This window comes from Pomacea canaliculata, linkage group LG5 (assembly GCF_003073045.1).
Source record: "Pomacea canaliculata isolate SZHN2017 linkage group LG5, ASM307304v1, whole genome shotgun sequence".
NCBI lineage: Eukaryota > Metazoa > Mollusca > Gastropoda > Architaenioglossa > Ampullariidae > Pomacea > Pomacea canaliculata.
This window is the reverse complement of record NC_037594.1, coordinates 22140148-22168054: the sequence shown is the minus strand read 5'-3', so window position 1 is coordinate 22168054 and position 27907 is coordinate 22140148. Positions and strand designations below refer to the sequence as shown.

The 27907-nt window shown below is 43.8% G+C and overlaps 1 protein-coding gene across 9 annotated transcripts in view; it reads left to right on the top strand.

Moving 5' to 3' along the window:
• Positions 1-27907, top strand: part of LOC112563756 (complexin-like) — a 93712-nt gene that overhangs the window by 28241 nt on the left and 37564 nt on the right. For 3 of the 9 annotated variants that reach the window (XM_025238048.1, XM_025238053.1, XM_025238052.1), the window contains exon 1: positions 21682-23275. The exons of 5 other annotated variants lie outside the window; for them this stretch is intronic. The gene's annotated coding sequence lies outside the window, so the exon portion shown is untranslated. Of the gene's footprint in view, positions 1-21681; positions 23276-27907 lie in introns of those variants that run through there. One more of the 9 variants, XM_025238058.1, reaches the window with a different exon arrangement.

Below are 27907 nucleotides of genomic sequence, written 5' to 3'. Positions count from 1 at the left end.
CCGTCTTCGCGTTTGATAAAAAAAATTATCTTCTACTCTCATTATTACTCTGCAGTCTCCAATTCATTCTCCTCTTTTGCGTTTTCGCTCTTCTCTTCACTGTTTCTTTCTCCCACGTTTTCCCTTCCTATTATAACACAAACACTAACTCAAGCAAATAAATACATTCTGATTTGATTAAGGTGCAGTCGCTTTATGCTTGTGCATACTTGTAACTTGATATTTCATTACTGTTTGGAAGTTTGTTTAAGAAGGCAAATATTTTCTCCTATGTTACCCTCTATTATCAGTGTCTTCCCATGACAGTAAATCGTAAATTATTTGCTCAAAAAAAGCCGCTTTCTCCATCTGGGAAATGTCGTTTGTGCACAAGTGGAAAATATTATTCCCTAAACGGATTTAGTAGAATTATTCCGCTGAGTCCACCCATCAAGCGAGCCGCTTTCCTGATTGGTCATCTTTGAAAATCAACCCTTCACCTTATTGGTTGACAGATTCGTAAACTGCTGTGGGATTGGAATTTTACGAGGCGAAATAAGATCTAACAGTAGCGAGACAGGAAGTTGAATTTGTCACGGATGAGAGGTCACTTAGTGTTTGTCAAAGATGAGAGGTAACCCATGCTTGTGCATGACACAGCAGCGACATGGAGAGCGGTCAAGATGCCACGCTTGCGTACATACATGTACATAAAACCGTGCATAACCTGTAGAATCAGTTTGGCAACGTTTTTACGCATCGGTCATACAAAAAGGTTGCTAAACACAGCCATGTATTCGATATCATGTGCCTACTTAAGAATGGCCTTCAAGCATCTGACGTACGCAGAGAAAATGTCTGTAGTAGACCAGGCGTCAGTGACAAGGCACCACCATCTCATCTGCAGTTTTTAGTGAGCATCACATCAGCTTGCCTGTGCTTAATAAATGAGATTTCCATGGATCTTTGCTTTTCGACCTTCGACCGTCAGTCATCTCGCTCTTCCTGCCTCCCCCTTGTGCCCTATATGTGTGTGTGTATGAGAGAGAGAGACTGCGTGACTCGACATAAAGTATACGAAAACTGGACTGTTCGTAAGAAATCACATGCATCCAAAGGTAAACGAAAGCCCAAAATTCTCTTCTGGAATAAAGGTTACCGCCGTCGTACGAAAACCAGCGGATGTCATCGGATCGAAGCCTAAAAAATTAGTTCCTGCAACCTTTAAAATGTTGAAGACGTCGTACGTGTACATGCGCTAGTCGGCGTGGCTGGCTGGCTGGCTGGCTGCTTTCCTCCAGTTCCCCACCTCCGCTTTTTTTTTTTTTCTATCAGTCGCTCTCCTTTCTTGAAGCACTGTTCGTCGTTGCTGTCCATCGGTAAGCTGGACTAGGGGACGCCGGGCAAAGTAAGGTTAAAAGATAAGGCGCAACGACAAGATGAAAGGGGCTGCGCGGAGGGCTTCTATAACGGTGATTAACTCGGCGGTTTTGAGGAAGCGGCGGACTGGCAGCCAGTGATAAGCACCGTAAAACGCACGAGGCAAAGACGTGGACGGTGCTTTGAAGTCACGTGAAGACGAGAATGCAAGGCTGTGTCATGAAATGTCACACACTAAGAAATTGTACTGAAAAAGTAAAGCACGTTTTTAAATTCTGACCTGGCTATTACGGTCAGCAGCCATTACAGTCAGCAGATTGTAATTTTTTTTCTCTCGCTCTCTTTCTTCTACCCTTTCTCATTTAAGATTTAGGGTCTCGTCTTTCTCGATTTAAGCGCTCTTTTACATCGATACATAAACACGTTTATACACGCATGCTCACACACACAATAGCAACAAACAGTTGTGTTACCTACTAAAACCATTGACACTGAACTTTGGCATGTTGAGAACGTGAGTGCTTTATTGAGGTTTTCACAATGTCGCAGCAAAGAATTGCAGGAAAACAAATAATTGAAATTCACTCACACTCTGACTCGTGACATGGTTCTTTTGAAATCGCAGCTCGGGATTTGCCGCTAATGATCGCTAAAATCCTCTGTCATTAGCAGCTTCCAGATTTGCTTTGCACCTTTTTTTCTCCCACCTTTCAGAAACAGCACCGCACGTGGATTGTGACTGGTAAAAGTATCGAAACTTTGGCCCGAGGGGAAGCAGCTTCGATCGTTTTCATCTTGATGACGACAGCGGCTGGTATTGCAGAAGTCTCAGGCGCTCCCAGGTCAACAAGTCTTGCCTTAGCGCTTCTCTCTCCAACAATAATGATCTGATCAAGTGCTTTTGCGCAGATTTCACAGCTTCCAAGGGCATATTTCTGATCATACTGTTTGCAGCGACCAGCTGCAATATCGCGGACCAGCTTTTCTCTTTCTTTCTCGAGTGCAAACATCTCCAAACTTGTGAGGTACGTTAAGGGATGCTGGAACTAACTTTTAGTTTCGATGCTACCCCTGTTCTTGGCTACCCATTGAAATAAACTCTTCGGAGGGACATTGCCGTAGCCTGCTCCGAGCCCCACTTCGGCTTCAGTTATATTAACCTCTCTTTAGGGCATTGGGTCCAAGCGGTTAATGGTACCGAAGGCACTTCCGTTTCCCATTTACTCTTCTTCTCCTGGTACCTTTAAGCCTGCAAGAGTCTTTCATTAGCGGTATTCTTTTGGGAGACGAAAAGGCTTCCTGCAGTGATTTGTCTTGGAGATTGGCTTAGCCGAGTAACCTTTTTTTCCCTAACATAGCATACCGACAGGGTCGCAGACTGAGAGGAGATGTCAGCAGCTTTAGGGGTTTGTTCAAGGCTTTTGGTTTTCTTGAGCTTGCGACAAAAACCTGGGTCTCGCACTCTGTGGACTTTTTTTAAGCTGGCTTCGAGTCTTGGCTTTTTCTTTTATCTTTTGCAAACTGTTTATCTGACGAGAGTCTTTTGTTGAGGAAAAAAAAAATATACCTAAAGAAAAAGCAGGTTCGAAATTGGGTAACTATTCGATACCTTTGGTCGCCATGGAAACATCAAGAGGAAATGACATGCTGACGTCATACCTGTTAGCTTTGTCTTTGTTTTTTTTTTCTTTCGACGATGTGGGGTGTGGGGGTTGTTGAGGTGGACGCGAAATGTCATATCTTCAAGCAACAAGCGGCATTGACAGCTTTGTCGTTAAACAGTAAAACAATGAGTTCAGCTAGAGGCAGGAATATTTTATTGTTTTCTTTAGGAGAGTGTAGCTGGCATCGACCACATCGCTGCCTTCCAAGTCGAAGAGCGGGCAAAAAAAAAAAAAAATGAGCATCGTAGAGCAGGGAGTGTAAACACAAATATTGACATAATAAATTAATGCTCAGCAAGAGAGATCTTCGTGCTTGAAACTGCTAGAAGCATGCTACCCGAGTTCAACAGATTTTAGTTTTGGTGTCAGGTAGTAAACTAGACGCCATGGCGTAATAGGAGAAAAGAACAGCTACAGGGAGGTACCTGAGCATTACCGCTTTTTGATGTGACGAAACATTACCTGTTGCGCTTACCTACAGCAACGCCATGAAATGAAAGCTGGCTGCTATGTGAATTTCATATTTTAAGTGTGATAGATACTTAATTCTTTGCTCCTGGAGAACAATAAATCAAAATAAGCAAGTTCTGCCGACACGAGGGCGAATGGGCTGGAGGCAGAACTTGTGAGGGATGGACCCCGAGAGCTTTTTATAGTAGAAGTTTCGACACATTTCAGACATGGTTCCATTAAGGTTACGACCATCGTGGTCCGTCGGAGATGCGACTTTTATAATCCTTTGACTTTCAAGATGTCGCCTACCAGCGACCTTAACCATATGTTCGATGGGCGGTCGGAGAAAGTTCTTTAATAATGACGATAATGTAACTGCTTGTACACCCTTCCTTCCAAGAGATTCACGCGTTTCTGAAAGTAAAATGAGGTTTCAGTCTGCTCCATTCCTTTAGACTGTCAACAACTTTTTTTAAAAGGACATTAAAACACCTTTTTTTTCGTTTCTGGCTGCCAGACTGAAGATGGCTTTGTTATGAACATGGTTTTCGTTTTAGAGGGACGCATTGCCTAAAGGTTTTGACAGAGGATGGGACATTAGGAGGAGCCGTATATGCGTTCGTTGAAATGTTTGTGTGGATCCCGGTAACTGCTTTGAGGGCAACGTGGGGCGATTTGTGAATAAAGTGTGTGATGCGTGCTAGGAGAGTGAAGCAAATGTTAAATATATGAGGAAGATATGAAACTTTAGAGAAGTTTATTGTTCTAGGCAGGAATTCTTGCACAATTCCTGTCAACATGTAAAATGCACCGGCCGCGCAGCCTCTTATTTAAAAAAAAAAACCTACGATGAAAGCTGCAAATAAATTACTTCATTTCGACCGACCATAACCACAAAAGGACTTTGTATAACTGTACCTGATAAAGTATATTTTTAAAATTTCTTTTAAAAAAAAATTCTTTCATAGCCTGCGCACTTCAAATAGTTTCTGTATCTATGTATCTATGAAACCAGAACACTAGTTTTAGAAAAAGAGCTACCCGCACATCGTGTAGTGGAGTGCATCCTATAAAGTGGGTAATGACAGCTTGTCTAGCATAATCGCAGAGTTGTGAAGCTTTTATAAGTGTTAAGCAGCCCAATAGGCGGCTGTTTTGATTGCCTAATTTTTGTAAGTTGGTATTAATTACCGGTCAAACTACGTGTTTTCCGAGGGGAGACACGCTAGTAGACGTCGTCGTGGGCTTGTCTCCGCAGTTCACGTCGTGACGTGAAGTGACGTAGCACGGTCTTGCTAAGCTCCCTATCACACTAGCGTGGCGTGCGGCGCTGGACCACCTCAGCTTGCGCCGGAACGTGATGGCATGGCGGGTATCGATCACCAGTGTCGGGGAATGGTAATTAACCGCGTACCCGAATCAGCACGTGTCAGGTCGATTCTAGCGCCATGCGTAACTGAGGTGTGGTGGTGGATGGGGGAGAAGAGGAAGGAGGAGGTATCTAACCACTCCCAAGAACTGAGATCCATCGAGCCTCTGCGCCTGTATTTTTGATTGCATTCCCTTTCCGAACCAAGCTCTTTGGCTGTTGCAACTGCGATGAAGCCGAGTTTTTTGCTTGTTTTTTGCTTTGTGTTTTTTTTTTTTTTTGCTTTACTGTTTTCCATACAAGACTTGGTGAAGGTACAAGGCAGTAGGCCGAGGTGGTTGTTAGTTATCGACTGAGCTGATATTCGTTTGGTCCTTTAACACACTTACAGTTCGACAACCTCTTCAGTGCTTACTGCAAGTCGTGCGCCCTCCACGAACGATCTATACCGTCAATGGCGGACGCATGCCTTGCCTGTACGAAGTACAAAAGTTACCGGCTTGACCGGCCTCCTAAAATGTGGGTGCTTGGCTCGATAGGATTTCCAGAGTGGCAGACGATCAAGTGCCTGACCAGAATGCCTCCCTGGCACGTTTCCACGTGGTCTGCCTGCGTGACTACTTCATCAGTCCCTGCTGCCCCTGTTGTTGCGATGAAGTCGAGTCTGTCCCTGCGTTCTTATACCTCTAACCAATCACTTCCTTTTTCCGGGCCCGTCTTCGGCTGCATTCAACGAAACTGAGGAACAGGCATGGACCTGCATTTCATTACGGACAGCTGAATCAGGTCACGTGATCTAGCCAGTCACCGTTTATCTATTTTCCCATGCGTTGTTGCCTGGATAACCCATCATTGATCGAGGCCCATACCTCAACTTTAACTCAGTACTCAATACTCAACTGTTCTCTCGCGTCAATATTTGTTTATAGAGGTTAAAAATAAAATATGCATTTAACACTAAAACCGTGAACGCCACAGGCAGTCACATGCACACGTGCACACCACAAGCGGAAGTGCTGGTGGGCTTGCGCAAAGCAATCGACCTTCAGAAGGGACGTGAGTGGGGCTTTAGGGAGATGGAGGGGTTGGGGTGGACTGCTATGCAACTATAGACATCTATTAAACAAAGGGTCGAAGAGAGTAGACTACATAGATATCTGTGGAACAAAGTGTCATCCACCCATGGAATCTGCTGGACAAGGAGGGTAGAACTGCTTCAGTAGACCCCGATCGCGGTAGACCGATGTCGAGGAGTTGCCCGTAGATATGCGTGGAACAAGATGCTGATGGAATAAAATACGCACAGACATTCTGTCTCCTTTCCTTAAAAGTTCGGAACCCTGGATAGTCGATTGGTTACAGTGCCACCTCTAGAGGCTGAAGGCGCTCACTCTAGTCGATCCAATATTGTTGAATGAGGTCACATGACTTCTTATAATGGATTGAGGAAAGTAAAACAAAGGAAAGGAAACGAGAGATGGGACTCTTCCCTTACAAAAAGCAGGCCCTGAGATGTGCGATCTGAAACACCTCTCTCCCAAGGACTGAAAGGTTACGTGATTATCATTTTTAAACTTTAAAATCAATGCTATGGGAGTGAAACTTTGTATAAAAATGATTTTCACGGTAGGGTATGAACTTTCAGAAATAGACATAGTAAAAGTCACGAACTTGACATTCAAATATATGTTTTCACGCATAAACTGCTAAAATATGTTTACAAAAGAAAAATAAATTGAAGCGTAATGTGTGGCCGGATTTGTTTTCTTACAGTTAAAAGTTTGGTTCCTAAAATTCAAATTCAGTCATTTCAGTAATAGTGTCTAAGGTCTGGATATTATGCTAATTTTCAGGAATGCTGTGTTCACCTCTGTCTGCATGGCCAGCCTGTTTGTATTAAAAGTAAGACAAGCTACTCTTGTGTAAATGCTTCCTAGTGTATTCTTGTGTTCAGAGGCACATTATTTACTTCTGTAATAACCATTGCATTTGTAGAAAATCATGAACGCACTTTGCTTCTTGAAGGTACTAATCTCTAGATCCCACCTCTCCAGTTCTGTCATTTTACTCTCACGTTGAAATAAAAAGAAAGAAAATAAAAAAAATTAAATGAAAATGTAAAAAGCGGCGATGAAATGCAAAACTCTCCTTCCATTCTTAGTTTTTTTTAACACAAGAAAAGGCAGAGGCAATGTCATTTAAGGAGAGGTTTAGGATTTTTGTTTCCTGTTCCGGTCTTGTTTCTTCTGAAACTTTATCCATGTATTTTGATTGTCCACGCAAACAGTCGATGACAAAATCTTTTTTTTTTCCGATGCAAAGTTCACCTTTACATCCGCACAATCTCGCTCAGGGCCTGGTGATGTGAATTGGAGGAGGGCGGAGGTGGCCGGCGTGCGCCGGCTTGCATGCTAGGAGTGTGACGCAGATGTGGTGGGGGATCCGACAGCGGTTTTCCCGCCTTCCAGCTGTGCTCTGTCGGTACCTCGCAGCCTCCTGACGGTGTACAATGCCGGCCTGCGTCCGCTAGGACCGCAGGAAGCTGCCAGTCACGCACTGTCTTCTGATGAGCTGGCATCCGGTTCTTCCTCTTCTTCCTTGGCTCGGGTTCCGTGGCGTGCTTGTGGTCCTGAAAGCCCCTGCAGCACGGCGCGCGACTGCTGCCTCTGGCTGTCTCCATCGTATTACGCGGACTTGAAAGTTTCTGGATGCAGCTTTTGACCTCCTCCTTGCAGATCAGCCATGTCTTTATTCCTTTTTCCATCCGATTTTGTTCTTTCTGAGAATGTAATCTTAAAGCTTTTAACCAAAAATAGTCATAGGTGTAAATAACAAGCGTCTTGGCCTGTGAACGTTCGCAGACGGTTGTCCATGCAGCGTCTGGCTTCTCGTGGCACCACAGGAGGACTGGCTGCTCTGCCATGCCGTGTTTTTCAGACGTCTTCACAGTATGGACCAGGACAGGCTGAGTGTTTCGGCTAGCCCATGCTGCTGGACAAGAGTTTACACTAGCATCCTGATGCGCTTTTGTTGTGTCTCGCGTGTAGCTAGAACTTCGATCTTTTTCTCGTACATTCGCTTTCACTCTCCTTTCCTCGATTCACTCTTCCCTTCGTGTTTCTCCACACCCCTTTGTCTCCTGCTGTTGCCAAGATCGTCTGAGACCAGTGAGTTTTTTTATGCGGGACTCTTTGCATTTTCAAGTCAATTCTGTTCTAGGATTAGTTTTGCTGGGAAATATGCTTGTTTATTTCTCTCCTTTCTCTTTTCTTTGAAGTTAACATTGTTGACTTTTTGTATGCTGAAAAAGAAAGTTTTCAAGGGAGAAATGTGTTTGAAAGTGTGCCTGTGGAGGAGGTGTAAATGGTTTTCAAAGGTTTTATTTTGTAGATACCGCAAATAATTGGCTAAAATAAGGTCGACTGTTTTTAATTGTATTTTCTTCCCCAGTTTATCGTAGTCACTACAGTCGTAGAAGTAAGCAAACCATAATGGTGCACATGTTAGTCCCTTCACAGACGCTGTAAGTCCAAGTCGATCAGTGAGACGCTGAATAAGCACACAAACGCGCTGAGTATAATGGGAGTGATTACAGACCAGACGTCTCGAGGAAAAGATGAGAATGGTGCTATAGAATTCTTGTGTGGACGAAGAGCTTTGGCTCGAAGGCTGGAGCCAGTGGTCTGGTGGAGCGTGTCAGGTCACACAAATATGCCAGGATCACCATTACAAAACTCCGCATTCAGCAAAGACTCAGTGCAGAGCGTTGGCAAAGGGCAACTGAGGTCACAAATCCACTTTGCGGTAAAAAAAATTTTTTAAATGTGAAACGTTAGTTCAGGTAGATTAAGAAGTGCGTGACACGTGGCGTCAAGTAGACTGAAATAGGTCTGTCACGTCTTTGTGGATGGCAGGGTTTTCAAAGGAAGATGATCAGCTAAGCTTTCGAGAAGAACTCTTGAACTCTCTCAATGTTTGGGTAAAGTGCAGTGCCAGATACTACTTCCCCAGATCGTGGTTAACACTCCCTTTCCCCTTAGGGAGGTGATTCATTCAGACTGGGAAAACATTATTATGTACTTTTGCCCAACAGAAATTTATTTTTAAAGTTTCAAGTGTGTCCACTTTAGAAAACCTCTGAATGTAAAGATCAGTTAAAAGTCTGTCGGTTTTGAGCGAATTTCTTTAAAATAATTTGCTTCATTTATCAAAAGCATTGATGACATGTTTAAAAAATAACTTGAGCCGTGAATGTTCGTGTCACGTCACCGCGTGTCTACAACCTTTCCTCGTGTGTTAAAAGTTCTTATTAAATTTCGGTTTACAGATCTCTTTATTCGTCTTTGCTTTATCCGTAACTCCGTTTCCTGTTCCTCGGCGTTGTCAGACTTGTCTTTGGGGCATTGGACTTGCTTATTTAATAGACTGTGGCTCGGAAAGGCGACAGTTGGTTTAGTTTCCCCGACAGGTTTGCTTTCTATCTCTGTCGTGTGCCGAAAACTGGATTTGCGTTATTTCATGTCGAAGTTTCTTGCAAAGAAAAATCCATTATCAGCTTCCTCAAACCCTTTCTCCCAGTCAGGAGATCTATTCATCTAAACACTCTGGGGAGAGAAAAACATCCACTGAAAGAGGCATGCTAGTGGGTGGGGGCAAGTTTCGACAGCCAGTAGCGAGCTGAAGACAGGAATATTCTAGACTATGGAAAACCTTTGTGGTACCGACAGAAGATGTCAGCAGAGATTGATGATTTTGTTTTTCTTTAAGATGCCTGTGATAGGTATGTGCGCTTAGTGTGGGGAGAGATGTCCCACATTGTTTGCAGAGGTCAAGACTGTGCTCGTGTGTAGGTTGTATCTTTGTAGCACTCCCTTGTGTGATTTATCTTCGACTATCGAAATAGGTTGGGCGGCTTTCCGGAATAAAATAAGTTTTGGTACTGCTTAGCATTAAGAGTGTCGCCACAGGCTCTAGATAATAACATGAACACAAGCCTTAAGCTGAACTCACACGGGCCAGGTTTGAAAATCAAGAAAAGATGAAGAAGATGTTGAGGGAGCAAATGTTAAGTATTTGTATGGATTACAAATACAGCCTGACTTACAGCAGGGTTGATAAGTTCTGCATCCCCACTGCCAGCTCCCTTTGTTATAAGTGAGCACGAGCTGCGCAGCTCATTCCGGCAACAGCTGCAAGAAAGCTGCAGGCCCTGGTGGCGTGTCTGCTTCTATAAGATGAGGCACTGCGCCGACCAGCTCTCCTCTGTCTTCCCTGATATCTTCAACACATCCCTCCGGCTCTCTGTCGTCTCCCCGTTCCAAAGCATCAATCATTGTCCGTGTCCCGAAAAAGACCAGGGCTACGTCATTAGATGACTGATGACTGGTGACCTGGACATCCGTGGTGACGTGGGTTTTGGAAAGACTGGTCCTCAGACATCTTTTATGCTTCACCAGAGGCTGACCCTCTGCTGTTCTGTAATTACAGCTTCGCCTTCAACACCATCATTCCGCAGAATCTCTTTGATAAGCTCTCAGCATTCGGTCTCTCCATGTTAGTCTGCTTTTGGATCCTTGAATCTTTTGCACCGACCCCAAAGAGTAATGGTCGATGATTGCATCTCCAACATCCTGATATTCAGCACAGGCACACACAAGGTTGCGTCCCATCTCCCTATTCTGCCTTTTCATCAATGACTGTGTCTCAGCGCACAGATACATTCGGATGGTAATGTTTGCCGATGACACGACGATGGAAGGTGTCATCCAGAGCAACGATGACTGCGTACCGCCAGGAGGTGGATCACCGACTTCCTCAGAAAAAGAGTTGAGCTTCTCACCATTAACGATTAGGCTGATGGAGCAGATTGACCATTTTAGGTATCTGGGATCTTTTATTTCATATGATTTCAGCTGGTAAAACAATTTGTGGTCAATCTTCAAGAAGACACTACAACCACTTATCTGTGCCAGCCGACAAAATTCGGCCTAATGGACATTCTGATCCTGATATGTACAGGCACAGCATGTAAAGAAATGGATGAAGGTATGAAGATAGTGTAAACAGTTGGAGCCGTACTTGATGGTTAACATAACAGACAATATTACATCGGAGTTAAAGGCAGTAATTCAGGGATAATACTTTGTAAACTTTGTGTTTTTTAGTGAGCGTTTGAATGTAGCCTCGAAGTCCGAGTGACCAAGTGTGTTGTGGAAGAGAGTTCCACTGCTTAGCAGCACAGAGGGAAATCCGTATGTGACGTATGTCCGTATGTGACTGTCTTTTTGGGAGGGAGGACAGAATGCGGGAGTCTGATGAAGAGCGAAGGTTTTGGGCAGGAATGTGGACAGAAGATTTCAGCAAAGTATTGGGGGGAGGAGCCTTCAAAGAATCCATAGCATAGAGATTGTGTATGGGGAAAAAATAATTTTTGTGAGTCTTCAAATAATAATGCGAGTAGTGGCGTATGGGAGTGTGGGTGTGTGATTGGTATTTGTCGAGTTGGTGGCGGACATCATCAAGTCAGATTCCTAGTGTAATGTCGCACAGCAAATAAACGAATTCTTCTTCTTTAGCCTTTTTCATCGTGGCGGACATCTTTATAGACATCTGCTGGGTAACTGTGTCACTTAATTTGATGTTTTCTGGCAGCAATCACCCCTTCCTCTCACTGACACTTACCTCACCTTTAGATGTAAGTTGGTCTCAGCTGGGCCGCACCCATTTACCTGCCCATTAAATGAGAACGCCGTCATTGAGGGCTACACAGCTCAAAACCACGAAACAAAACAAGCAATAAAAAGGACATCTCCAGCCGTTACCTCACTCGGCACAACCTGGCTCATTTTTGTGCGACCTGCTTCATATCAGTCTTATTATTTATACGCGCTTTGTTAGAAGGTCGAGCCAACCCGGAGTCCCCGTCACCCAGACGTAGGCGGTTTGTAAATCAAATTTAATGCAAATTTTGGTGTTTGTTTCTTTCTTCTTGCCGTTGGGAGTCTGCGTTTTGCTTTGTTTTTCTTTCTCAGGGTGACCCTTCATCACTTGCTCCCCGAGAAAGGAAACTATGGCAATTACTACCGAGCTGTTGGCGCTCTTTTAGACAGAGGTCTGTAATAAATTCTCATGGATTGCATTAATAAAGGTTTCTGTCAAGACCTTGCACGCTGCGTTGACTATCGTTAGGCGCCGGGTCGAAGTGTGTGTCACACGATGGTAAATGGCCGTCCTCGCTTGTTCGTTAACGGAGGAAACAAGGAGAACGACAGCGCATATGTTGTTGGCAGGCTTGGTTATATTCTTGCAGTGGTCGGCCTGCCCTACATAATGAGCGCATCAAACGGTGTTTGCATGCTCTGTTGGAAATAAGTCCATCAGTCTCGCAAGACCCCAAACTGAAACGTTTTTCGAACTGCAGTCCAGATAGCGCTTGTCTTAGTGAGATGCCGCACGTACTTTTACGTGACGTTCGCGTGACTTTTACGTGATGTACAGTTTCTTGTCTAACAGCCGTTACCCGCCTGCACGTCAGTAAAATCGGCTCAACACCATGATCTATCGGCCACTAAACCAGATTTGCCGCATCTAACATGGCGTTAGCTTTTTTTTTTTTTTTTTAAAAAAGTGCCACCGACAGCTCAAGCAGGCGCCGGCTAGGTGCCTCCATCTTGGGCTTAGAGCCACTGAAAGCTGCGCCGATGATCATTTTCCCAGATTACTCTTCAGTCCACGCAACAAGCGTATGTGATTTCGCCGAGCGGCTTCTGTAGTCTGATGACGCTCTCACACAAACACATAAACACACTGATCGATACATTCGTTAATTTGATCTGAAATGCCCCCTAAACCCTCGCGCTGGACGGGGTGTGCGAGGTTTCAATATTTCCCTTTCCACACAAATCGATTGATCCTTGGCTATCTTCGCACTTCAGAGATAGGGAGGAGGAGGAGGACACAGAAGAAAAAAAGGAAATCCAGCCAAGTGCGCCTTGTTGTGCATTATAGATTACAGGACGAGCTCAGGGAAGAGGCAGGCTTAAATGAGCCTTTCATAATGCTTTTAATACTCGCGATACTGGTAGCAGGAGCAGGGCTTCTGATGCAATTTGTAGCCCCTTTGTGCCTGAACCAAATGCGGATGGACAGCTTTGACGGTTGCTTTTCTGTTCGACGAGAAAACGCGTCTTTTAATTTAAGGAGAACGATGCGTCGAAAGCGTTTGAAACTGTAGCTGTCGCGGACCTTGTCGGACCCAAACTTGTTGTTGTAGATAATAATGGGAAGAATGACCATAGTAAAGCTCTAGCTACTGGTGAGAAGGGGATTTGTTAGAAGCCGCAGGCAGAAAGGTGCTTGCGAATTCACGAGCAATGGATTCATTTGTACGAGACGTAAAAGTGTGCCCTCGTTTAAGGTCACGTGCAAAGTAACAAGATGACATCGTACCATTCAGAGCTCCAGTGTCAATGTACGGGTGTCTGGCATAGATTTACCGTCAAAGTGATGTCGGTGAGTCTGGCTTTTGAAATGCCTGGTGTATAGTTACATTGATGCTGATGTCTGTTTGGCTTCCGAAATGCCTAGTGTAGAAAGAAAGTCAGACTGGTGTCTATGCCGCTGGCTTTTAAAGCATCTTCGATTAAGATTCATTTCTACTGAAGTCTGTGGTCTTGGCTTGGAGGGCCTGATGAGATTTACATTAACACTGATGGGGGTCGGTTTGGTTTCTGAAATGTGTGGTGTGTGTTCACGTGATCACCAAGTGTCTGTGAGATTCCCTTTTGAATCTGAGACTTGACACTATCCTCAGCTTTGCAGTTCGGGATGAAAGTTTGTGTCTCTGTACATGGGCTTTATCAACTCGGAAAATATTCTAGTCATTTATTCCTACCCAAACCGCAAGATGATTCTATTTTTTGTTCCTAATTGAACATTTTTCAGACAGTCCACTTGATAACAACAAAAACGACAAGTCTGACAGGCATGGTATTAGGAATGAGGAAGAAGAGTTTTGGAGGATACTTATTACTTCATTGTTTTCACTTTCTCTTTCAGAGTCCCGACTAGGGTTAAAAGACAGGCAGACAAGTTGAAGCTGAAATGAGTCATTCCTTTTTACTTAAAATTACCTGTATGACTTTCACAGAAACTAGTATAATGTATGCCGTGATCTACCTTCCACAAAGCCACAATCCAATACCACTCCACCATTGCTTTTGATTGGTAGAGAGTTTAGTGAAGTGATTCACACACTGCATACTCTATTAAAAAAAATATTGATTTCCGAAGGGAAAAAAATTGAGGCACCAAGGCATTCCGCAAAACATGAAATCTTCAAATTTCTGCTAAAATCAAGAACTGAACTGATTTGCAGACAGGTAATATAGCAAACGCCTTTCCTCTCTCCCTCCTTGGCGCTTTTTGGATTTCGAACGAGAAACTATAGCTCCTCTGGGTCTTCCTAAGTGCGATGTTTCGTAATACTGACCAGTTCCCTTTGGCAATACATTTTGGTGTAAACCTGATGTGCCTATGGCAACAAACACCGTCGTCCATAATTCACTTTCCCCTTCTGTTGCTCTGTCTGTCGATTATTTCTCTCCTTGTCGCTTGCTAAAACGAAGACAATTGTAATTGCACGGTGACCCCAATTCCCTGTGTCTGCTCTCTTGCGCCAGATGGCCAGACTTAGCTAGAAAGAATTCTCCAAGGATAGAGCAAATTTCTTTTTTCGTGTCATGGAAACGGTGAAAATACCGTATTTAAAGATAATCAGGTCTGATCAGGTCTGCTACGTGTTTCTTTAACGGGGATTGGGATAGAATATATTATTCCAGCCTAGTTTCCTTAGATTTTGTTTGTTTTGTTGTTTTTGTTGTTTATTTTTAAGATGGAGAGCAGGAGTAAGACGTCATATGCACCAAGGAAACTGGTAAATGTCCAACTGATTTTGACACAAGCATTGAACTTCTGTTTTGAGATAGAAATCCGCTTCTTTCCAAGCAAAATATTATTGTTAATATGTGTTGTTCGCGAAGAGCGCGTATGCATAGCAAGACTAGAGGACGTGTTTGTATGTCTGCGTATGTCACGTGGGTGTTTGGAAATGGCGGCACAAGAAGCCCGAATCGAAACAATATTGAATATTGAAGGGTCTGGAAAATTGTGCAGCTGGTGGCTTGTGGCCAGACACGAGGTTGACGCCCGCTTAAAATAGCTGACTTCCTGCGTCCGTTGAGGGTGTGAAGGCCAACTACCCATGGCGTGGGGCCAATATTTGTCGACAGATTCTGCTGATGGGTCGACGCTTCCAGTGTGTTGGACATTTTTCCCAAGGACGATAAGCGCCATCTGACGAGTAGTCTGGCTTGTTGTATGACAAACAGGCTGGCTTGCTGTATGACAGTCTGGCTCGTGTATCGATAGTACATTTAACACCACTATGCATTTGAATGTTCTTTTTCTTGACTCTTTCTTGACTCTCAGTTTATTGAATGGGGAGAGGAGCCATATGTTTTAGAACGCTAGCTACCCGCATTTTTGACACATCGAGTGTCTGTCTGTCTGTCTTAGCATCAAAGCGAAAACATTGGTATGTTAGATACCGAGAAATGTCGAAATATCGTGAAAGTTGTCTTACATATCATCTTCATCTTCGCTGTCAACAGTAAATGTACTGCTGGTTGAGAGTTTGTTAGTGTTTGCTTTCTTCCTCACACCTCACAGTCCATGTATCTTTAGCACCCTCCTCTTCCCTATCATCATCATCAGCAGCAGCATCAACAGCAGCATCATTAGCAACAGCATCTTCTTCTTCTAAAGCGCTCAACCACAAAAGACTTCAAGTGTACCAAAATATCCTACAGTGGAACTAGTTGAAAGGAAACTTTGATATGAGGTGAAACCATGACATGGCTATCGAGTTGAACCTTGCGTCTGATGTTTGATCAAGTGTAGGATACAGAGCACCAGTCAAAGCCGTGCTTGTGTGATCTCCTCCTCTGCGGTGACTGGAGGCTGAGTGGGGAGAAGCAAACTCAGCGGAGATGGCAATGGCTTCAGTGAGGATGACCGGCCATTTTGCAATCTCTTTTGAACTCAAGTTTTTACAGCAAGGCAATGGTGGCCTGACGTTGTTTGCACTGTGGCTCCGTGCAGGGCCATTCTTTTTTTATTCACCACACACATTTTAATGGCTGCAGGGAAAGTCCTAAATTTTAAATAAATTGAAAGGGCTCTGTCTTGGAGGTGCACGTTCGTTTCCATTTTTGCTTCTATACTACATCCCCTCAAAATTGCCTCTAACCTTTTCTTCTTTCCTTTCCCTTTTCCTCAACTTTTCAGTCTTTGAGACTATATTTAACATTAACACTTTTTCTTTCTTTGTCGGTGTAAGTGCAACTTTAAGAACAGAGAGCTGATGTATTATTCCACGACACTGCCTTATATAGTCTCCAAGGAATTGCCTGTTTCTGTGACATGCAGGGCATATCACGCTGCAGTAATATTTTATCGAGACTGAATGCTTGATGTCGTTATTTAGAGTTCAAGCTGTGTTGTTCTACGAGCGACCTCAACTCCAGAGAAAAATCACTGGGTCTTTTTTCTATACGACTTTTTCACCGTGGTCGTCGCAACGACAGGAATTTGCAGTGAGATCCGTCCGAAGGCCGATGAGATTCTAAAAAGCAAAAATGCTTAGCTGACTTCCTTGCACTCTCTGAAAAAAAAAAATTCATGCCGAGTTAACGTGTCGAATTCGAGCTTTGACTGGGCGCCTGAAGCCCCCGGAAGACTTCTTGTCGCCCCCAAATCTGTTGTAGACAAGACCGATTCCAGGGCAATGATGACTTGGATGATGACGACGATTACGATGATGATATATGATAGCAATTTTCAACTGTCTGGGCACTCTACAGATTTGGAAAAGCCAACTGGCATCCCTGTCAATCGTCTTCAGAGGACGCAATACTCTTAATGTGAGCACGCTATTTACTGGTAGCAGTTGTCGTCCGCGAACGACCTCAGAGACTCGTTTTTCTCTGTTAGCGTTCTGCAATACATGTTCATTTAAACAACCTTTTTAGAGAGACGAGGCTGGAGTGGGGTATGAAGAAGGTGGCATAGTGGCTGGAGGGAGCAGGGGCAACGGGAGGGAGAGAGATAACGCATTGATTAGTTTGCTTTCCGCTGGTCCCAACGGATCCTTCGTGACATTCAATTAAAAATCATTCGCCGAACGCTTGCTGAAGCTCGGTAAACAGGTGGCTCCCAGACAACCAAGGTCCTTGGCCCGGCCTTGCAAACCCGTGAGATTGAACAGATGGTGGAGGGGACAGTCAGCGCCAGCCCGCACGGGCACATTCCTGATGCTTTTACTGATGCAGGCCCACAAGAGACTCAGTTCTTAATGTCGTTTTTCAATCGGGATTTTTTTTCTGCAGCGAAACTTTGCCGGAAAATGCGTAAAGGCCTTTGTGATTTTGAGATATTTAAAAAACCGCTCATTGTTCGGATCGCGCAGTCAGTGCAGGATTCACCGTTGGTCAGTGCAGCTTCACGCCGATGGTTTATGTCAGACGTGGGACGTGCGGCAGGCGTGCTTTGCTGTCGAGATTTGAGAGGCAGCTTTTGCTGGCAGCCTTTCTAGCTGATGGTGCTCGGGGCTTCCACGGTGCAGACTTCCTGTCCTGCTGTGTGATTAAAGGGCTGCAGGCTCTGAGGAATTTTGTTTCTCTTGCGTGTTGTCATGAGCAAGTTCCGTCAACTTCACTTGATGTAAAACCTGTTTGTTTGGTCAGGTTTGGTCCACTTTATTGATGCAAGCTCTAGTTGTTGGCATGACCAGGCTTCTACTACTTCACCCCATGTAAACCCTGGGCATAATTTCGTTCAGAACATACAATTCTATTTATTTACAACTGAAAATAGCCATCGACTGGCCAAAGCGAAGTAATATGTAAACTGTCCACCTTTCCATAGAGTTGAAAGCCTGTTTCGCCGACATTTGTGTTTAAGCGTTAATGAACGCAACGGAAAAACACCTTATTTCACCGTTGGTGTGACGTTATATCATTCCTCATCGCTTATCACGCACACCAAAGGGTAATTTATTGTCGAGTCCGAACATGTGGTCTGTTATCTGTTGATAGCTTATCTTTGTCAAAGAAAACACTGAGATTTATTGTGGTGTCAATAAAAAATTATGTGGCATATGTTCAGCTTATCTAGCGGAAGGGAAAAAATGAATTGTGATTGGTAATATGGCCTTTAGAGGATTGTGTGAGATATCCCGGTCGTCTGTAGTGCCTGCTTGAGTATAATTATCTCTAAGCGCTCAAAGAGCAATGGCATTAACGCTTCGTGCTTCTCCGTCTCAGCAAGACAAATTTTATGTATAAAAAATTTTTCAGGTGTTCTGGCCCCATCTTTACTGGTTAAAATGACTTTTTTAAAACATAAAATCGAATATGCATGCCAAAGGAAAAGGACATTTTACGAGACATGAAAGAAATTTATGCATATCTGGAGAGAACTCGGCCATTTATGGTTTTTTAAAGACTTTTCTCTACCATTATGCCTTGGGTAAAAAGAAACCGAAATTAACAGTCTTAGACATTCTGTACCAGAGAAGGAAACGAAAGGCTTCAGGAATTCATGTTAAAGAAATTTGGAATGATGTCAGTCGCATACCGAGATAGATGGCTGGCTAGATCAGTCGATGTAGGCTGGAGTTGTTGTGTTCAAGTTTATCCTTTCTCGGTCTGACTTTCCTTTGCTCTCTCTCTCTCTCCGTCTTTTCTCCTCCTCCTCAGCCCTTTGTCTTTCCTTCTGACAGTGCGAAAATACAGCAGAGGCAGCAGCGATGCCGAAGGTCATGTAACACTTTCGCTATTACAAACATTCTAAGATGTTGAAACTTGAGCTTGGTTCAGTTAGAAGAAAGCCGAATGTACCACTGCACAAAATAGCTTCAGGAAATAAATGTAGGGAGGAAGTTTAAAATCGCTGATAAAGTTAGTAAATAATCACCGCTAGCAAGCGAGTGTGGCGACCATGGGGACAAACATTTCGGGTCGCGTGACTGGACAATGCATTGGTCTTGTCTGTTGTAGACGTTCACGGTCAAGTCCGTTTTATCCCTTATGCATACCTTCTCGTTGATACTGATCGCTTTCAGCACACACACACACGCAGACAGACAGACAGACACAGCATATCGGAATACTCGCCTCCTCTGGCCATAAATAAACCCTATGAATACGGCCTCACTTTGTGTTCCTCTTTTCGATTAACGGCATCGTGGGCAAAGTGCCCCTCATGCAGAGCGGGCTTCTTCCTGGAATTACTTTCTGCCAGAGTGCTCTCCCTTACCGGATTCGGGACCCGCGCAAATTTCTGCCGCGCTTCGTTTTTTGTACATCATTTACTGCTCGACGTGACAGGCCCTTCACGGAGCCATGCTCCCTACACTCTCGTGCGTAGGAATAGAAGTTGATTGCGTTATTTTCAATCTGCTTGGCATTACTCATGCATTATAGAGGCGCCTTGTAGCCAGCGGCAGCACCCAGGCGTCTGGCTTGCCCGAGTGTCTTGACGAGAAACAAATATCAATGTTGCGAACAAAATTGTAAACGAACGCTGTTGCATAGGGAATTGGACGTGGACTTTTTTAAAACAAGGCTGACTGAAGCAAATGATCTTTATTTTTCTAACTATACTTCATCGGTTGGGTTTCTGGTTGAACGCCTTCAAGTGACGTTGCAATTGCCTGTTGGCCTTTCGTTTAATCAGGAATTCCTGCTGGTGCTTTTTCTTTCTCTCGATATCGTCCCTCTCCCGACATCCTGCCCGACTCTCATTGCGTTTTTTTTTCGTTTTGATGTTTAATGCGTTTTCATCTCTTTTTTTCCCACGCTGGTTATTTCTTTTTGATCCCACCTATGACTTGTGGTCGTCCACAGTGTCAGCACACTACCGCCGAGTGGAACAGATCCAACTGATTAAAACAAAGTCACGTCTCCGTCGCTTCGTGAGCAGTCTGTTCCTGTAGTCATATGTAATTTATTTAAAGACCCGTCACACCTGCCCCTTTTTATAACCCGTTATTTTGCCTTAGCCTTACGCATCTTATTTTAAGGTGCATGAGCAATAAAGAATCAATTGGCGCTGCCTGTCCCTCCGTCCGGTAACAACCTGTTGGGTCTGGAATCAGCAGGCGCCATGACCGTTAATGACAGGGCCATTTAAGACAGTGTATCTTGACACACGAGGGACGCGCTGAGAGAGTTCTACGATTACAGACCTTGTGAGGGGAGGGGACGCCGGCGCCAAGAACAGCCATCAAGTGTCAATTTTTGCATCATGGCGAGGGAGCTTTAATGCAGCGATAGCCAGCAGGGTGTCAGGGCCGCCTTGAAAGGTATCGATCATCATCCCGCCTTCGTAAATGCTTGAATTATGATGGAGCGTTTGAGAAGGTGGGAAGGAAGAGGGGAGGGGGTCATTAACGACTGCTTTCAACAACGAAGCAGCAGGTGTGGACCGCATCATAGCAAAAGCCCGAGAAAGCTACGACAGAAACTAGTGGCGGATGGTTCCTGACAGGTGTTTTTGTTTCGTCTGTGCTCGGAAGGATACTTTGTGTATCAAAAGACTGGAAACGAACCACTGGGTTTTTCTTTTCTGTAAAGAAAAAAAGACATTTGGAAAGTTTTCATTGCTTCATGAGTGTTTTCAAAAACGCTTTTGGACTATAACAAAAATGACCCAGATCATCTACTGTAAGCAAGCAAGGGTACCTGGCTTCGCCGAGACTGTCGCTTACTCTTCCAACTGTGATTTTACCGTCAACTTGCGAGTTATCACCTGGAGTCAAGCCTGTTCATGTGTGGCATCAGATGGTGAAACACTGGGAGTGCTGAAGTCCCATAGCATGACGGGCTGACAGCTCGGGTTAGCCGCAGTGAGTTGAGAGTAGAGGACAAATCAAAATGGCAACGGCAGTTGTCTCTCTCGTTCCGTGCTTATCAGTTGGTGGCTCGATTGCTTTCTCCCTTCCTCATATTTCTCTCCCACTCTCTATCTCCTTTCTGTCTATCTCTATAAAAGTATAAGCTCTAAAATTACGACGTTGTCCAAGTTTGTTCGGCGTAGCATGGTTCCAGTTTCTTCTGCGTAGTATTGTTTCATCTAGAGCCAGCTGTGGCAGAACGCAGAAAATAAACATAAAAATAAGCATGTTTTGGAACAATGTATCCCTTGTGTAACATAGCCTACGACCTTCCCTGGATCAAAAATAATATTTGTGCCAAATGTTTCGTGGGTATCAGACAAACCGTGCCTGTGATCAGATTTCAACACGCAGGTCTACACACTTTTTTTTATTATCTCCGAGAACTCATCTGACACATAAACATGGAGACGTGAGAAACGTTGTGGAAACTGTGGATTGGAAGCACAACTATTTGTGAATCTTGAAGAAACGGCGAGGAGAGACTAGCCAGATGGTTCATGCTAACGTGAGTCATGTTGCCTCGTGTGTTTATCATATATCCCGACATTAGAAGCTGATCCTACATCAAAAGACCTAATGAGCTACATATGGTAGTAATTCAGCTCACAACAGTTTAACATAAACGTATGTGTATATATAAACCAGATTGAAAACGAAAATTCAGTTCCCTTTGGAGAATATCCACGGACAACATAAAGAGCCACAAACAGAACCACAATGCATGTGGAGTCAGCTGTTGACGACACACTCCTTTCTCTCTGAGTCTGCTGAAAACCAAACGAAGGCTTATATCTGTTTTGTGCGCTATATTATCGGTGTGAAAATGCGACACCTTCACAAATGCAAGGAGGCTAAAATGTAAGACTAGAACAAGAGAGACATGAGAATGGATGGTTGGCTACATGTCTCATACAGAAGCCGGGATGTAGTTCGGCGCCATGAACCTAACTTCAATAAAACAGCGTTGAGGAGCACATCAAGCAGAATTCTTAACATGTCTCCATGACATCCTTGATAGAAAAAAAAGACGTTCTACAAAGACGGCAGTTTACCAGTTTAGCCCTCATCGATTATGTTCAGAAGCTGGTCCTACACCACTAACCACAGCTTCTCTCCACATGGTTGGCGGAAAGTGTGAGGAAGCTACAGATGAAAATGCCGCGAGGTGGGGGCAGGGATGGAGAGAGGGAGAGAGAAGGCGGAGAAGGACGGATTAAAGTGTAATGGAACTGTCGGAGCGAGGCGTAGCCACAGACCACCGAGGCACCGCGCAGACCCTCATTTTGTCCGTGCTGCAGGAGACAAGACACTGCGACGGTCACCAGCAACCAGCCATCGTCCGTTCCTTCGGCTGCAGTCGAAACATATGGTCAGAGGAGACTTGACTGGCTGCTGAAACCAACCGCGGATTGTGTTGCGTTGGTAATTGCAGCGGTATTGAGTGACTGCTGGCGTGTGACTTGTTTTGAGCCGCCCGCCCGTTATTGATCAGTGAGCAGCGAGTGGAGCGAGCAATTGATGCATCGCCTCTGTCTCTCTCTCTTTCCTCCCTCTCTCTGTCTCTCTTACGTGCCTCCCGTCGTTCTCGCGTTCTGCCTCCTACCCCCCTACCCCTTCCCCCCTCCCATCTCAGACTCCTACCGCCTCCTCTCAGCCTCCCATTTCTCCCCGTCTCTGTCGCGAATCGAACTTGTGACGCTAACGTAACGAGAACGCGCGATCTGCATGCCAGACACGGGGAGAGTATCGGCCTGCGAGAACAACGCGGTGAGTGAGATGCGAGCGCAGCTCCTGGTGGCTCTGTGACCGAGTGTCGAGACGGCGCCGACCACTCTGACACAGGATCAACGTCCAGTTTATGAAGGAGGGGGAAAAAGGAAGAGCGGGGTACGGAACGTATATATATATTTTTTTTTAAAGTCGACGTCTGTGGAACGGAAAGGAAAGCCAGGGCTTGATGCTGAGAGTGGCGGAGAGTTGAGATTTTAGCCAAGCGCCGAGGAAGGGCAGAGCACTTTCCGGTCTATCGAGCATTTCGACGAAGGAAGGTTTGCGTGACGCCTGGCAGTAGAACACATGCCGCCACCCCTTCATTTTACTGCAACGAGACGTTGTCCACTTTTTTCTTCTCTCTCTCAGCCCAGAGTTGTGCCGAAGTCTTGACAGAAAATAGCTCCGCCGAAGTGTGGAGTGCGCCGCTGTGTGTGTGTGTGGATGTGGAGGTCGAAGTCGAAGGACATCTGTCACCCGTGAACAGTATTGACGGAGAGGTCTACGATCAAGGTGTTCACTCAGGCTTGCGCAAAGGGCGGTAAACAATAGGCGCTGAGTGCGTCACGCCAGCTGGCAGCACAGTAGCAACGCCAGACCTCGAGGCGGTGACGTTCTGCACTAATCTCCCCTTGTCCGGTCGTAAGTAACTAGTCTGCTTTTTTTTCTCTCTCTCCTCCTTAGTGGCGGCAATGTCAGTCTTGAGCCCAGAAATGTAACCGTTACACCTCATTAAACGTTCAGAGAGGACGTGCCTTTCTGCTGCAACAGGTTGTGAAATATTTAATAATCTACCTCGTTATCACAATTTGGAGTAATATTCAGCTACGTTTACAATTTTACGTGCATTCTCCAAGCTATGGGTGACGAGACCCCTTTGTTAAAGTTTTATTCTGGAAGAGAGAACCACGACTTTGTCTACTTTTCGTCTTTAGGAAGTAATTTGATAGCGAAAACTTTTATTGGAGGTAATAAATACAAAAGGACGTTTTACAATGTTAAATCATAAACGCAATGAACTACAGTCACTGTTTTTAACTCAGGACGAACCAAAAATATTTCTTTTTTGACTTTTGTGGCCAATAACAAATTTTCAAAGTAAAAAATATAATAAGCAATTATGTCTGTGTTTCTCACGATTTTCTGTTATTTCCTTTTTTTTTCTCTTCTAAAATGGCAGTATACTGACTAGTTTTAAAGCTGAGCCAACGCAGAGCTGTAGTAGCAATAAACTTGGGTTATAATCTGATCTCATCAGCTCTTATTATTTTAATGGATTTTGTTTTTGTTTTTTATTTTGCAGCTTTGGCTGTTACGTAACAAACAATTAGACAGACGTGTCAAAATACTTTAACAAGTATGATAAATATTAGTAATCTCATTCTTACACCAAAATATGTCCTTTTGCCTTTTTGTGTAACCTTCATCTTTCTGTTTGTACGCGGAAAAATATTATCTCCCCGTATCTCCATTTGAATGTTTTCTATACTCGCCAGCAGCCTTGAACTTCCCGGTTGTAGCACTCAGCGTGCAGGTTATCGGAGTTTTTGTTTGTTTTAATTTTATGCCAGCACGTGCCAGACCTTTTGCAGCTTTGTTGATCTCGTGCTTGAAGGTATTAGTATGATAAATGACGATTCCCATGTCAATAAATACATCATAACCATGGCTCGGTTTAGACTGGATCTCTTGGCGTTGGCAACAGAGAGGACATCGACGTGAGGACAGCGGATTTTCATTATTGGCACCCTCACCAGAACGTTGTTATTACGTATTTCACGCGTGCGTTGGCGATTAGATGGACGGGGCAACTTCTAGCAAACCAATTGCGATGAACACAAAAAGTGATTAAAAAATAAGCGAAGTGCCCTCACTTCCTAGAACCTCTCCAACTAGGCACTTTCGGCAGCAATCGGAAGTACGGTTTTCTCCCCCTTCATCAGCGCCAGTAGCCTGCGCTCTAATTGGCACCAAAAAAGTGCTTTGTGCAGCAGGCTGGAGGACCGCCTCTTGCGCCTTCAAAGACTTATTTGTTGTCAGCCATTCAGTCTCTCACAGGCTGTCTTTGTGGACAAAGGTTCAAACCAAGACGCTCTTCCTTGCCACCGTTCCTTTACGCCTGACTGGGTTTGCAGCAGCTTTTCATATCCAAACTCATCATCTTCTTCATGCTTAGTCATATAGACCTTTGCCAGATCTGTGTTAATATTAAATTTTATGTATATATTATTGTGTAAAGATACATAAATATGTTCACATGCTTTCTCTTTTTCTTTGTCAAGTACAATATTTACGCTTAAGCACACCATCCATTGATTGCATCACACGTAGAAAGCCCATAGGATCCGTTTGCGACTTTTTTTTTTTCGATCAGACCAGTCTATGTGTGTATACCATCTTTCGTCTTTACAAGTTGTGATCAGTCCCAAACCCAAACCCTTAACTAACCCAAACGCTTAACCCTTGATGTACGTTTTTCGATCTAATGAGCTAATAATAATTAAAAAATACCACTCCAAAAGCTATATATATATATCAATGAACCAACAAGCAAATTAAAATAAGGAAACAAAATATTGACACCTCTATGAAAAGATAAATATAGCTGAAACCTTGATGACTTTACCAAAAGCTTTAGGGCAGAAAATCGAATTCTTCTGTCATTCTGGCTTCAGAAGCTTGGCGAGTGATGGCAACATTTCTACTATAGTAGAATTATATAGTTCCACCCGCCACTCAACTCGGTGCGAAAAAGCAAAGTCGCGTCCCATCCACCCGTTCCACCTTTCGTACGTTTGTGTGTACGTGGGCAAGTGGATGCGAGATGCAGACTTGTGCAGATTGTTCAGCGATTGCATCTCGTTGGCATAAGTACCCATTGATTCCATAGGACGAACAGGCTTCCCGGACATTGTAATGCAGTTTAAAGAGAAGGCTAATATTGCCCAGCCCTGTGTTTGCAATAATGTCAGCATTGATTGTTACATCCTAGAATTGCAAATTCTCGGTTATTACTTGACCAACTTGTGGTGCCGTCTGTAACATCAAATGGTTTGGTATTACAGCAGTTGATACCGAAAGGTTCCTGTACTGTCGCTGTTCTCCAGTCCTTGATTGTTGTGTCTGGCCTCGAATGGCTGCAAGGTTTTACTTCCCCCGTCAATGGCTCAACTCTGCTACAATCATGACTGTCACTAACAGAGAGCACTTAGGCCTCACTGGACTCCGGTCTTTGTGCGACTTTTGGTCGTTGCACATTAACGAAATAGCGGTCTGAGTTCTCCTGTGAATGGCGTGTCCGGGGTTCAGTGTCCAGTGAGCTTCAAAAAAAAAAAGGTTGGGTATCCACGTCTCTTTCCTACAAACATGACAAAAGGGTTTAAAGCCCGTTCTGAACCGGAAAGATATGGATAAACATGTGAGCAAGTTTAGCAGAGATTTTATGTAACCATAATGTCAACACTTTGTCAAACGTGGTCACAGTGTTTACACTTGATTTTTTTATCTGAAGCAGACATATATTCTGTTGTTTGCAGAAAAAATGTCTTGGAAGTGACGATGGGTTAAATTTACACAGGTGAACACGATGACACGAATGACCACCCTTTGTTAATTGGAAAAAGTTGCGAGTGCTACACCCTGGTGTAGATTAGTGTCACATAACTGTGGAGGCAAGTGTTCCTCTCTATACTAGTAGGCAAAGGTTACTTTGGTTTTCCTTTGTGTTCCTATCTTTTTCGAAACGAGAGGAAATTACTGAAGAACTGCACCCGTGTGTATGCTGTTGTTGTTATGGTTACAGTCAGTCTAGTTGTCATCGAGTTAGATTTCTAGAGACTTTATAAATGGTTTTAGTAATGGTGGTTGACCTTCATATAAGAGTTTGCAGCAGTCATTTCTTTTTTTTTTTTTTACAGTTTTCTAGTTTTTCTTAAAGTTTTACTTCCCGAACTTGAAAGTTTACATGGCTGGCTGCCTTGTCGTGATATCGCCTTGTTGGCTCGGTGTGACAAAAAAAAAAAAAAAAAAAAACATCAATCCCTCCCGAAATGGAAAACTCGCCGTTGTTTACTTAAAGAAGTAAACAACAGAAAAGAAAGCAGCATGAGTCATACTTACACATGACTTGATCAAGACGGTTAATAGTAGTAGCAGCGCATGTGCAACATATCTGGTACAATTTTGTATGCACTCAGAAGATAGAATAATTTCTAAAGGACATATTGGAAATCGAACAGATTACATGCGTATGCCGTATATTTCAATAATGCACACTCACTGTTAGAACATAACGGAAAAAAAGACACTCAAAGATCTAGTGATGCAGAGACATGGAATGAAGGAAAAGATAACAAGCAAACTTTCATCTTCAAGTTATCCTCGTCTTTTTCAATAGACATCGGAATCGGTGCGAATATGTCAACACAGATTGTTCCAACTAGAGACTGGGAGTTTTTGCTGTTTCCAAAAGAACCTTATGAAATTGGTTTGTGATAAATGGTACTTTGCTGTGAGATGATATTAAGACCTCAGCACGAGGCAATCAATAGAACTATTACAGTGATATTTATTCACAAACCTTCGGTCTGCCGGGTGGATTGTGGTTTGCCAGGCTCGCCGTGTGTCTACATGCGCCACTTGCTGCAGATGCGGCAAACGTCTGTGTCGCTTGTTTGCAGCTTCAAATCGAATCTCATTCTTTGACATTTGTCAGCGTCTGACGCTGTTAACGGCAAAGCCGCATGGGCACGATCTCGGGAAATTTCGAGTTCCTTTGGTGATGTATTTGTTATGTGCACCAACACTTTTGGTTCTTCGGTAATACATTTCTTGTGTTTACCAACGCTTTTGGCTCTTTGGTAATACGTTTATTGTATACATCTACGCTTTTAGTTCTTCGGTGATACATTTGTTGTGCCTACCAATGCTTTAAGTTCTTCGGTGTTTACTGTTTTCGGTTATTTATAATCAATTCTTTACTTTTGAGACTTATTTTTAACTTTGAGCCTGCCTTTGGTGGTTTGGTAAAGCGCTATATAAATCAACTTTATTATTATTTTTTTTTTAACCAACGCTCTTGGTTCTTCGGTAATACACTTGTTACTAACATTTCTGGTTTGGGGGCATTTGTTATTAATACCAACGCCTATGGGTTTTTTCTGTGATATATTCCTTGTGATTATATTGTCAAAACGCATCTGTTTTCATCGGTAATACATTATGTGAATACTAATACTTCTGGTTTTTCACTTAGATAAAAGTCAGTCACAAAGA